Consider the following 13,737-nt stretch of genomic DNA (forward strand, 5'->3'; position numbering starts at 1 on the left):
GTCAGCTGTAAAATGCTGAGAAGATAAAGTAGAAAAGGTACTGATCTATATTAACCTAATAAAAATTAGGTTAGTTCTTAATATCAATGTGTCAGCTGTGATATTGTTATGAAATAATAAATTTGTTTACGTTTCATTCGAACATGGAAAAGAAAACAATTCACGTTTACGTACTGCTATATGTCGTTTTGTAAATTAAGAGTAAGGAGATTCAATATTATAGTTAAAATTTAGATGATTATTATTCAATTAGAAAGTAGTGCAAGCAATTTAATCAGCACGCTAGCCTTAATTGCATTACAAGTATAAGTAACACCAATTATACTAACAAACAATGTGTCATGTGTCAATAATTATTATTAGTTTGTTATTTAACCAATATATATATAATTTTAACAAATATTCTTGCATGCACTTCCAAATTTAACACGGCAAATCAAACTACGACATTTAAAATTAAAAAGTTTAACTCAGATATACTTGCGGCGAAACTTTTGATAATAAGTAGTTTATTTTGCAACATTTAACTCCTTATGTAAAATATTTGATAACAAAACTCCTTACTGTTAAGAATTTGTTGCAACCTGGCTCGTTACTGATAAGCGATAAGTTTGACTAAAATCATAATAAGAGTCGCATGGCGGATTAGTAAAAAAATAGTTTAATCTAATAATTATTATAAAAATAAATAAAAAAATTTTAAATTTAAAAATGAAATAATTTTTTTTTAAAAATTAGATAAAAATCAGAATTTTTTTAATGTGGGAAACAAAATTTTGGAAATAAAAATTAAACCAAATTTTTATAAATAGTTTTAAAAATAGAATAAAACTTTAATTTAAAAGTAATTAAAAATAACCCTCAACGTTGATAAGTGATTTATATATATTTTCAATTTTATTTAATTTTTTTATTGTTTTTAAAATCATATTAAGTTCAATTCTATTTTAAAGATTATTTATTAATATTTTAATTGATTTTTGTCATTTTAAAAATTATATATAGAGTTTTAATCCCAAAATTCCAGATCTCACATTAAACAAACTTTGGATTTTTGTTTAATTTTTAATAATTTTTTAGTTGTTTTTTTTATTATTTTTAAATATATTTTTATAAAAATTATTAAATTAAACTATTTTTGGACTAATATGATGTTGCACGTGTCTCTTATTATGATTTTAGTAAAACTACTTATTAGTAAGGAGTGCTGCTGCGACAAATTCTTAACGCTAGGGAGTTTTACCGCCAAATATTTTACATAGGAAGTTATGTATTACAAAATGAACTACTTAAGGAGTTTCGCCGCAATTATCCCAAATAAAAGTAATATTGACTCATGAAATGTTTGAATTGAAAAAATTGAAGTTTGACTAGAGACAAAAATATTATAGACATACAGAACCCAAGCTACTTAATATTCTCTAAGATATCGATATGTTACAAAAGAAGAATGGGAAGTGTATATACAAATTATGATTAAATATAACTGTATATATTTATGCTAGCTGGTGGTAGTTAATTAGCAGATATATAAAACCTCGACAGTTTTTTTTGTTCTTCCAAACACACCCCAACTTGTTCTATCTCTTGTCTGTCTCAAAACCAGCAAAGAAGAAAATCACGATTATTATGCATTCAATTATTGGTTTTATCGTTAATTAATAATAAAAAAAGATTTTTTTTATTGTTATTATTGGTATATTTTAATTATTTTATTGAGTGGTAGGTATTCATACCTTGATATCGATCTAACTACATCAAAGGTTCATTTGTATAAACTGTAATATTCAAATCTAGTAATACCAGTATATATTTCGGTATTTTGCATAAAATTCCCGTATATAAATAGAACTATTCAATTTATCTTAGGAATTAGCAATGATTATATACTACAATTATCTATTATTAGTTTATTTTTGCAAATTTTGTGTGCTTGCTCCTATAAGTAATTTATGTTTTTATGCATTTCTTTCTAATTTCAATAGATGAATTAATTTTAAATGTAATAAAAAATCTAGCATATAATAAATTTATTAGAGTATATTGTTCCACATGAAAAATGTGTGAGAATATTGAACTATTGAGATATTAGAGTATATAGTATTCCACATGTAAAATGTGTGAGAATGTTCAACCATTTTTAAGAATATGAATTTTAAGCAATTAAAATTGGTGGCAAAATTAATATTTACACAAAAATGAAAATTACAATGAAAAAAATTAAAGTCCAAAATTTCTCTGTTTCTTCATTCTAGTAAATAAATTATTTTACAATTGCTTTTCATTCTAATACTCTAGGGGCTTTTTTATTTCCATCTTTCAAATACTCTCTTACGATTCCTTAATTTTAATTCTTATTATCTTCAGAAAAAAAAATTGATTGGAAAATTATAATATCAATACATTATTTGCTGTCTCCACATCAATAATCTTCTCAAAAAAGAAAAGAAAAAAATTCCCACAAATATAAGGGGTTTCTACCTTTATTTTTTTCTTATTACTTAATTATTTATTTGCCTGCTGTTCTTAATTTTAAGCAGTGTATTAGCTTTTGTTGAGTAGAAATAAAAGGAATCGCGATTAAAAAGAAAACTGCAAACAGAAATTGTAAGAACATTTTCAATGAATTACTATAAAAGTGGACCACTTTAAGTGGTGTATTGTTATATTTTAGCATATCTTAAAAAATGTAGCTCCAATGGTACTATTTAGCACAAAATATATAGTATGGGTAAAATTTATAACACAATAAATATTACATTTTGCCACTAGTTAACGTCTTCTAGAGAAGAAATTAGGGTATTGACATTCACGAATGAGGAAAAGACAGCCTAATTACTGCAGGCGGCTACTGTTCTTTATATAGTACTATTTGTTACATATTTAGGGTCTACACTACATGGACAGGCTGGCACTCACGGACCCCAATACAACCCCAACGGCTAAAACAAAAAAGGCACCACACTCATGCACGTACAAGAGAAACAGAAAAGTAGAAAAAGAAAGAAATATACAAGAGCACGTTAACGCTAGCTGACAAAGTGTACGAAGCAACAATAACCCATGCGTAATACCAATTGACCATGCATTAACCTGAGTATATTTATGCCTTAACACCACCCCTCAAGCGAAAGGGTGATGCAATCACACCAAGCTTGCTTACTAAGAACTGGAATCTGGAATGAGACAACCCTTTTGTGAGGCAATCCGCAATTTGATCAAAAGATGATACGTATCGGATGTCAATCTTCTTCTGCATTACTCGGTCTCTAACAAAGTGTATGTCCAGCTCAATGTGCTTAGTTCGAGCATGATAAACTGGATTGGATGCTAACGCTCCTGCACTCATATTATCACACCATACCGTAGGAATAAATGGTGTTCTAAACTGCATTTCTTCAAGAAGTGATTCAATCCAAATGATTTCTGCTGTAACTTGTGCCAATGCCCTGTATTCTGATTCAGTGCTTGATCTTGAAACCACTGTTTGTTTCTTTGATGACCAAGAAACAAGTGTGTTGCCGAAATAGACACAGTAGCCACCAATCGATTTTCTATCATCTGGGCAACAAGCCCAGTCTGCATCAGAGTAGCCTACAATGCTCAAGTTATCACTGTGACCGATATGCAAGCCGTGATGAATTGTGCCTTTTAAGTATCTCAAGATTCTCTTTGCTGCACTCCAATGGCTTGTAGTTGGCTCTTTTAGAAATTGGCTTAATTTATTTACAGCAAAGGCTATGTCAGGTCGTGTATGTGTAAGGTATTGAAGCCCCCCAATAACACTCCTATAAAGTGTTACGTTTTCCAATTTTGTTCCATCCTTGTTAGATAGAGGTCTCCCAGCCACCATAGGAGTTGGAGTCGGTTTGATGTTGAGCATATCCAGTTTACTTAGCAGCTCCGTGACATACTTCCCTTGACTTAAATAAATGCCTGACTCATCTCTAAATACTTCGATCCCCAGGAAATAATGTAGATTTCCCAAGTCTTTGAGTGAGAAAACTTGATGCAGTCGGTCAATGAACACTTGGACCTCTTTATCATTGTTCCCAGTAACTATTAAATCATCAACATAAATCAGGACCATGATCACTGTAGCCTTTGTTTTAAGCAAGAAGAAAGAATTATCAGCTTTCGAGTTCACAAAGTTCCAGCTTACTAACGTGGCCTTTAGGCTGTCAAACCATGCTCTAGGGGCCTGCTTTAGGCCATACAAAGACTTGTGAAGCTTACACACGTAATTGGGATGTTCCTTGTCTACATATCCTTGAGGCTGCTCCATGTAAACTGCTTCTTCTAAATGACCATTGAGGAAAGCATTATTTATATCTAGCTGTCTGACTGTCCAGTTCTTTGTAACTGCAAGTGTTAGAACAATTCTGATCGTGGAGGCTTTCACAACTGGGCTGAATGTCTCCCCAAAATCTAAACCCGACCTTTGATGAAAACCTTTGGCCACTAGCCTGGCCTTACACCTTTGAAAACTTCCATCGGCATTAAGTTTTTCCTTGAACACCCATTTGTTGCCCACTATATTGTGATTATCAATTCTTGGTACCAAAGACCACGTTCTGTTTTTGACAAGAGCAAAGTATTCCTCATCCATAGCCTCTTTCCATTTGGGATGTTGTAGTGCTTCATCAACTGTGGTTGGCTCTCTTGAGTGATCTGTCCATTGTGCCGCACCAAGATAGACTTTAGGCTTGAAAACCCCTGACTTGGACCGGGTTATCATGTGATGTTGTGAAGTTGTAGGGAGCTTGTCAAGAGAGGAAAATTGTGGTGCAGGCTGAAAGTCTTCGGGAGAATCTGGATTCTCAATATTTAGCTCAACAAACAAGTTAGGAGAGATATCAACCTGACTTTGAGAAGAAAAACCTGAGTTGTAATGTTCCTTTGAGGGTGATGCTGAAGGCTTGTCTTGCATCTGACTTGTACCAGCAGTTTGACATGGTGGTTCAGGAGAGGCGGAAGTACTTGCTGGGCTATTATTTTGCATGGTAGATGGACAAGGGCTACTGTTTGGTGTAGTTTGAGGTAAGGATGAATTTGGATATGGAAGGAGAAACCAGGAACTTGGTGTGGGGACCTGAAGTGTGGACTCACGGGTGTAGTTATTTAAGAAGCCAGTTTTGAAAGGAAAATCCTCCTCGTTAAAAACTACATTTCTAGAGATATATAATCTCCCAGTTGAACTTAGGCACTTATAGCCTTTATGTGTATCACTATAGCCTAGGTTTACACATTTGGTTGAGTGAAAGTGAAACTTTTGGGTTTGGTAGGACCGTAAACATGGGTAACAAGCTGTGCCAAAAACTTTCAAGAAATTATAATCAGGTTTTTTTGAGAAAATGATTTCAAATGGTGATTTACCCTCTAATACCTGAGTTGGAAGCCTATTAATAAGATACACTGCTGATTGGAATGCATCTACGCAATACTTAAGTGGCATACTAGCTTGAGCTAACAATGTCAACCCCATTTCTGTGATATGTCGGTGTTTTCTTTCGGCACGGCCATTTTGTGCGGAAGTGTGCGGGCAAGATGTTTGGCAAATGATGCCATGATTGTGAAGATAGGTCATTAATGGTTGATATTCCCCCCCAGAGTCCATTTGAACTTTCTTAATGGTCCTACCAAATTGATTTTCAACTAATGTTTTGAACTGAGTAAAAACATTTAGTGCTTCTGATTTTGCTTTCAAAGGAAACAACCAGGTGTACCGTGTATGGTCATCTACAAAATGTATATAGTATCTTAGGTTGGTATTTGACATGATGGGAGCTGGTCCCCAAATGTCAGTGTGAATCAAATCTAATGCCCTTTGTGCCCGTGATTGTGATGTATTAAAAGGTAATGAATGAGACTTCCCATATTGACATGCTTCACAAAAGTGTAATTGATCTTTCATTGAAGTTTTTACACAGGCAAGATTAAGAACTTGGTTTAAGACTCTTGGTGAGGGGTGTCCTAAGCGTCTATGCCAAGTATCTTTTAGGGAATTACAAAGAGAATTAGTTGATACATTTGACTCAACAACAGTAGCAAAAGTAGACACACATGGATTTGGCTTCGAGAGATGAGAGGTGAGGTTTGAGAGAAGGTCTGGATTTGATGAGATGTTTAACTGGTACAAGCCATCTTTAAGCCTCCCCTCCAGCACCACCTTCTTTGTTAGGATGTCCTTCACATAACAAACATCACAATAAAATTCAATAAAGACTTTGTTATCAGCTGTCAACTTTGAAATACTGATCAACTTTTTTGTAATATCAGGCACAAGAAGAACATCTTTCAATAGTAGTTTAGGACCATTAGAGGATTGTAAGAAACTAGAGCCAACTTGAGTAATAGAGAGTTGATTACCATTTCCAACTGTTAACTTCTCAGTACCTCCATATGGAAACTTGTATTGCATATCATCACCTGTCGTTGTTACATGGTTTGTGGCTCCACTATTTGCATACCAACTCGCATGATCAACAGTCTCAGGTGTTGCAATGAAGGCAGAGGGATTTCTTTTGTCGTCGGTTTGAGAGGTATTGTTGTTTGACGGAGCGTGACCCATGAAAGTTGCATCATAGCGGTTATAGCAAAAGGCAGCGGAGTGACCATATCGGCCACACACCTGACATGTAGGTTTGGAGTTCCGACCCCCTGACCGTCCACCATGAAAGCGTCCACGGGTATTATTCCCCCTGAAAGAAGCACCTCTGCTGCCAGAAAATTGTGATGGACGCTTGCTAGATGAGAAAGAGTGATCAGAATTACGATGAGCAAGATTAGCAGAGGGATGAATACCAGAAGTGGGAAGAGTTCGAGTAGAGCTATTCTGAAGATGGAGGCGCTCTAACTTGCTGTCAAAACTGAGTAACAGCTCATGGAGCTCCTGCCAAGTAATTGAATCTCGAGCCTCAATCTGAACAGTGATAGGAAGATACTCTACATCTAAGCCACGAAGCACATTTGCAGTCAAATGGTGTTCAGGATACGGGTCCCCGGCAATGGCAAGCATGTCTGCCCAAGAGCGTTTTTGACGGAGGTAGTCAGCCATAGTGGATCCACCTTTTGGCGTGAGTTGTATTTTATCCCGTAGTTCATCCATGTGAGCCTTAGAGTGAGCACCAAAGAGATTTTCCAAAGCCACCCACAGAGATCTAGCAGATGAGCATCCCATCACTTCGAAAGCAATGGACTCCGTCATGGAGCCATATAGCCAGCCCATAAGCAGCTGGTCACACACGATCCAACTTTCATAATCGGGGTTAGGACGAACACCAAAACCAGGGAGACCATCACCCGAAGCTACACCGGTAGGGACGAACTCAGGAGGAGCAACTTTCATGCCACTAATATACCCATCAAGCCGATGCCCCCTAATAATGGTAGAAACCATAGTTTTCCACAACGTGTAGTTATTGCGGTCCAATTTAAATGAAAAAGGCTGAGAGAGGGTGTTACCAAATGGAGAATGAGGAGTACCACCGGGACCCGTGGGGGCAGAAGAAACAAAAGGAGAGCTGAGAGGTGGAGGTACTGTTCCATCGTGAGCTGCAGAGACAGCTGGTCCGCCTGGATTAGCAGAGGGCTCTGCAGGACCTGTTTGGCTGGTCCCTGATGACATGTGTGCGCGAGCAGTGTTGCTCTGATACCAAGAGAAGAAATTAGGGTATTGACATTCACGAATGAGGAAAAAACAGCCTAATTCTGCAGGCGGCTACTGTTCTTTATATAGTACTATTTGTTACATATTTAGGGTCTACACTACATGGACAGGCTGGCACTCACGGACCCCAATACAACCCCAACGGCTAAAACAAAAAAGGCACCACACTCATGCACGTACAAGAGAAACAGAAAAGTAGAAAAAGAAAGAAATATACAAGAGCACGTTAACGCTAGCTGACAAAGTGTACGAAGCAACAATAACCCATGCGTAATACCAATTGACCATGCATTAACCTGAATATATTTATGCCTTAACACTTTTATAGTAACTGAAAGCTTTTTAACTTATTTGTTTATTTCATATATTTTTAATAAAAATTAAATGATTTTGTTGACTAATTTGATGAGTTAGTTTTCACATGTATTGGATTACAATTATAAAAATTTGGCCAAATATAGCATTATCTGTTCATTTTTTTAGCCACAAAATTTACACCATTGGAGACAGTCTAATTTAATTAGTCTTAAAAAAAAAATCAAATTCCAAATTATAACAAGTGGTTTTTTTTTAATAGTTAGTAGAATATTATTTGCATTTTATGATTGGTAGGACATGTTATCAAAGAACGGCGTTGTTGGTAGGACTTGCTTGGATGCTTAATTAATTGTGTCAAAACAAAGATATATACATATATATATATATATTTAAATTTATAATATATTTACATGGAAAGCAAGAAACCGTGTCCTCAATTTCATTTTACTTAGTCTTGTAATTTACATATGGCCAGATCAGTTCGTGTCTTCCACTCCTGCCCTATATAGCTCAACAAACTAGAGAGATTTCCAGATCATAAAGATGAATTATTAATATATAAATGTTATTACTAGTACTATTTGGTGGCAGAGAGTGCCTCAAAAACTTGTACTTCTTTTAATTAACAATACTACACTAATACACCAGTACCTTCTTAATTAATATTATTACAAATGTAGTCAAATGAATGATAATTAATGTTAACATATAATAGCAATCTTTTACAAGAAAAAAAAAACATTAATAAGTACGTAAATATTGCTTTGTTTATATATAATGCCTTTACAAGTCAATAAGTCAAGTTATATCCATCATCTAATTTTAACTTGATCATATATTGTTAATAACAATATATATATATATTCTTTATTTTTCCTTTTTCTCCCAATACATAAGTTAAATTTAATATAATTTAATCGTCTATTATAATTCATACGTAATCCAATCTTAATTATTTCTTGTATATTCGTAGGAAGGAAGAAGGGTTAAAATGGAGCTTGAGAATATTAATACTTGGGCTAGCTTATAGAATAACTAACAATTTTAGTTTATTTATTAATCAGTTTTTCGGCATATTTATTCATCATAATCTTTTTTTTCTTTCTCTTGATCAAAATTAGTCGATAAAAATAATTTATAGTAAACCAACAATAATTTTCCTATACCAAGAAAATAAGAATAAAAGGATTACTTAAAAGGCACTAGTAGTGTTGACAAAAAGACACAAGTTAATATATATTTTGGGGGTTGGTGTTTTTTTTCCTCTTATAAAATAAAAAAAAAATTGTCAATCTCATCAAATTCTTAAAATATTATTTCAAAACATGAGGTGTTGATATACCCTTCATAAAATAGTGTTTTAAAGAAAACTACCGTTATTATAAATGTTCCACTTATAATAAAGATATATATATATATAAGTATATATATTTCTATATATAAATTTAATATGACTACTACTATATACGTACACTTTCAATTCACGTTAAACTAAATGGGTCTTTGTCGTTAACTAATCCAATACATGAACATGTGTAGTACAAAGCAGTACAAACAAAACTAGAAATATTAAGCGGCAGCACCAAGAGCAAGCCCTCAACTACAAAAATATTAGTACGTCTCAAAAAGTGAAGGGGAAAAATTAAGTAAATAAATTAAAATTAATTCTATAAATATGTACAATGCAATTGTTGTGGTCAACAAATTATGTAGATAATGGAAATTTTTAGTTATTTTAACGGTTTTTTATTTTTTTTTTGTTAATTTTGACAGAATATTTTTATATTTGACAGTGTAAACATAATTTTAACTTAAATAAATAAATAATTAAACAAATCAATTAAAATATGATATTTTTGAGATATTTTATAATGATAATTATTTAGAAATAATAAAATTACGTTTTATAATTTAATTAAACTTTAATTTCACGTATTAAAATAATATCATATTAAACATATAATATAATATACTATCGGCTAGCAACAAACATCTTTTTTAAAAAATAACTAGCAACAAAGTTAAATTAAAAATTTATCTATAATATTAATATTTTATTAAACATATATCATATAATCTCTTGTTGACGCTGCTAAATTCAAAAAATAGAATAAACATAAACTTAAACAAAAATAAATTGAAATATGATATTTTTAAGATATTTTATGATAATTTAAATAATTAAATCATATTTATTTATTAATAATAAAGTCATACATGTCATTTTTTTATCTTATAAATTTATGTGGTAGTTTATTTTTTATCAAGTGATTGAACCTCTTTTTCATCAAATTCACCAAAAGACATTGAAAGATATATTACAAACTAAAAATAGTTGATGCATATATTTTACTTTGCAATATAACTTTTTCTATTATTAATTTATTTTTAAATATTATTGTAATTTATATATATGCTAATATTGTGTTTAGATATCATATATGTAGAAATTATTGACTATAGAACTGTAATTCATTCTATTATATATATATATATATTTTTAAAATGAACTAGTTTTTATTAAAATTATAGATAATGTTTTGCTCTAATTTTTTTAATACATTTATGTCACACATTTATCAAACATCTTTTATTTATTTTTATGATTTTGTTTATTTATTTAAATTTTATATAATAATTAAAAAACTATAATAAAAATAAATATATATTTGAATAAATATGTTTACAATCTTAAAATTAAACAAATGTGCATTGTGGGTTGCTTCTACCTAGTATATATATAAAAGTCTCTTCTCACTGATTATTGTTTTTTTTTATATTATGTTTGTTAAGGAATTAAATTAACTCTGTAGTCTTTTGTTTGGCGGTTTTAATTAAGATTTTCTATTGCATGTGATAGTTATAGTTGAACCTCTCAAAACTAATATATATGAGAAAGTGAGTGCTAAAACCTTTAGATTTAGGATAAAAATATTATTTAATATACTTAAAAAAAAAACTATAAGTAAAACTTCTAGAAAGTGTAACTCTATATTAGAATAATTTATGTATAATCATAAAAATTTAATCCCAACTTAAACTAATAATTAAAAATAAAAATAAATTTTATATTATTATATATCTTAAAAAAACTCTGCATTATAATAAATTATAATATTTTAAAAATCTTATATTAAGAAATTATTGCCTCCACGTATTAAAAATTATCTTATTGCAAAAATATATGATATGTTACCTTATAATATTAATTAAGATAAAATAAATATTTATTTAAAATTATATATACAATTAATTTAAATTTAGAGTTGTTACCAAAATTTTAAATTTGTGAGTAGACACAAAAAAGTTATCGATCATTTCTATTAAGTTATAATATTTTTACTTAAAATTAGTTTGAACCCATCATTATAATTATATAGATATTTGACTGCACTTTTTAATTATTAATTTAAAATGAATTCATTCTTAATTATATTTATAAGAAGAATTCAAAATACGAAATGACTTATTCTTCTTTAACTCTTTATCTCTACAAAGATTAAATAATAGCTTTTAGGATAGAAAATGAATGACAAATTATATATAGTATTAATATTTTAGTGGTTTAAAAATAAACGCAATTGTAGTGATGATTTTTTTTTTCTACAACTATATTAAATAAAAAAACCCAGTCAATTTAATTTAACAATATATATATATATATCTTTTATATAAAAAATGTGTAGATAACGAATTTTTTTTGTTTTAACAGTTTTTTATTTTTTCCTTGTAATATTCTTATATTTAACAGAATACTCTTATATTTATTTTAGATTGTAAATATGACTTAAAAATAAATAAATAATTAAATAAATTAATATATGATATTTTTGAGATATTTTACAATGATAGTTATTTAAAAATAATAAAACCACATGTTTTATAATTTAAATATAATTTAATCAAACTTAAACTTTACGTATTATAGAATAATATCATATTGAACATATAATATAATATAATCTACTATCAACTAGCAACAAATTTTTTTTTAAAAAAAAAAAACTAGCAACCAACTTAAATTTAAAATCTACATATAATATTTATACTATATTAAACATATAATTCATAATCTCTTGTTATTATTGTCAAATTAAAAAACTAGAACAAACATAAACTTAAACAAAAATAAATTAAAATATGATATTTTAAAATATTTTATGATAATTTAAATGATTAAATCATATTTATTTAAAAATAATAAAATCACATGTATCATTTTTTTATCTTATAAATTTGTGTGATAATTTATTTTTTATCAAATGGTTGGAGTTTTTTTTCTTCATTAAATTCACCAAAAAATATTACAAGATACTTTAGAAACTAAAAATATTTTATGCATGTATACTACTTTAAATTATTTTATTCTATTATTATTTTCTTTTTAAATATTATTTTAATTTATATATATATGTCATGTAGTCATGTAAATATATATATCAATGTTGTATTTAGATGTCATATATGTAGAGATTATTGATATAATTATTTATGTATACTATAGATCTGTGATTCATTCTAGTATATATATATTTATATATATTAAAAGTGAACTATTTTTTATTAAAATAATAGAAAATATTTTGCCCTAATTTTTTTTAATACATTTATGTCATACATTATATTAAACATCTTTTATTTATTTTATGATATTTTTTATTTATTTAAAATTTATATAATAATTAAAAATATATAATAAAAATAAATACATGTTCGAATAATCATTTTTACAATTTTAAAACTATGCAAATGTGCATTGCACATTTTTTCTACCTAATACATATATATGAGGATATATAAAAATATGTAGTATCTATCCTGCATTTTTTCTAGATTGTCAATAATAAAACTATGACCATTGGAATATGGTATCACACATGGAATAAGTGTAAAAATATTGAATTATTAATAAGAATATAGTGTTGCTATTTGACACATTAATGTGCCCAAAACCACAAGAGGTGTCACCCTCTAATTGGTTAGTAATACTCTATAATAATTATTAAATTAAATCATGTGGAACCCAATATTAGATTTTCTTATGATGTTGGGCACCACTGGTGACCCTTAGTAATTCTCATAAAAATATGGGTAAATCTACTAATCACCAATTGATTTTTAAATGGAACCTCATAATTTTTATCACTACTAATTAAGCTGATAAATTAAAGCTATTTAGAGGTGTACTATCTAATTATATACATATGTGGGTTAATATGGATGGTGGCCGTTAGAGCATATTCATCGATGATAATACAAACCCCTTTTAATAGGTTTGTTCATCATTTTGGGTTTTGTCAACTATTATTGGACGTTGTTGTAGTGTTCCTTGCTTTGACAAGTTACTTCTTTCTTTATTTATTTGTATTTTCATGGAGTTTAATTAAAACCTTGTGTTTTATTAGCTATGATCGCCTAAAAATGGCCAATGTGCTAGTATATATAAGACTCTTAGCTATGAGAAATTTCTAGCTTATGACAAGTGAAGAAGAGCTGAATTTCTTTCCATTATTATCATACCTATATGTATTAAACTCCACTTTGATGTTCCATTTGAGCCCACATATTCAGTATGTTCCATTAATTGATTATAGAGAAATCTATATTCAATATGTTTTATATATTTTTATGTAAAATTATTTTATTTTTACAGTATTTGGTATGTTTTTAATATATATTTGATATATGTTCCAAATTATTTAGTATTAGATATACAGGCCTTATATTTTTAAGATAAAAAACGTATTAAA

This window comes from Humulus lupulus, chromosome 8, assembly GCF_963169125.1.
Source record: "Humulus lupulus chromosome 8, drHumLupu1.1, whole genome shotgun sequence".
NCBI classification, from domain to species: Eukaryota; Viridiplantae; Streptophyta; class Magnoliopsida; order Rosales; family Cannabaceae; genus Humulus; species Humulus lupulus.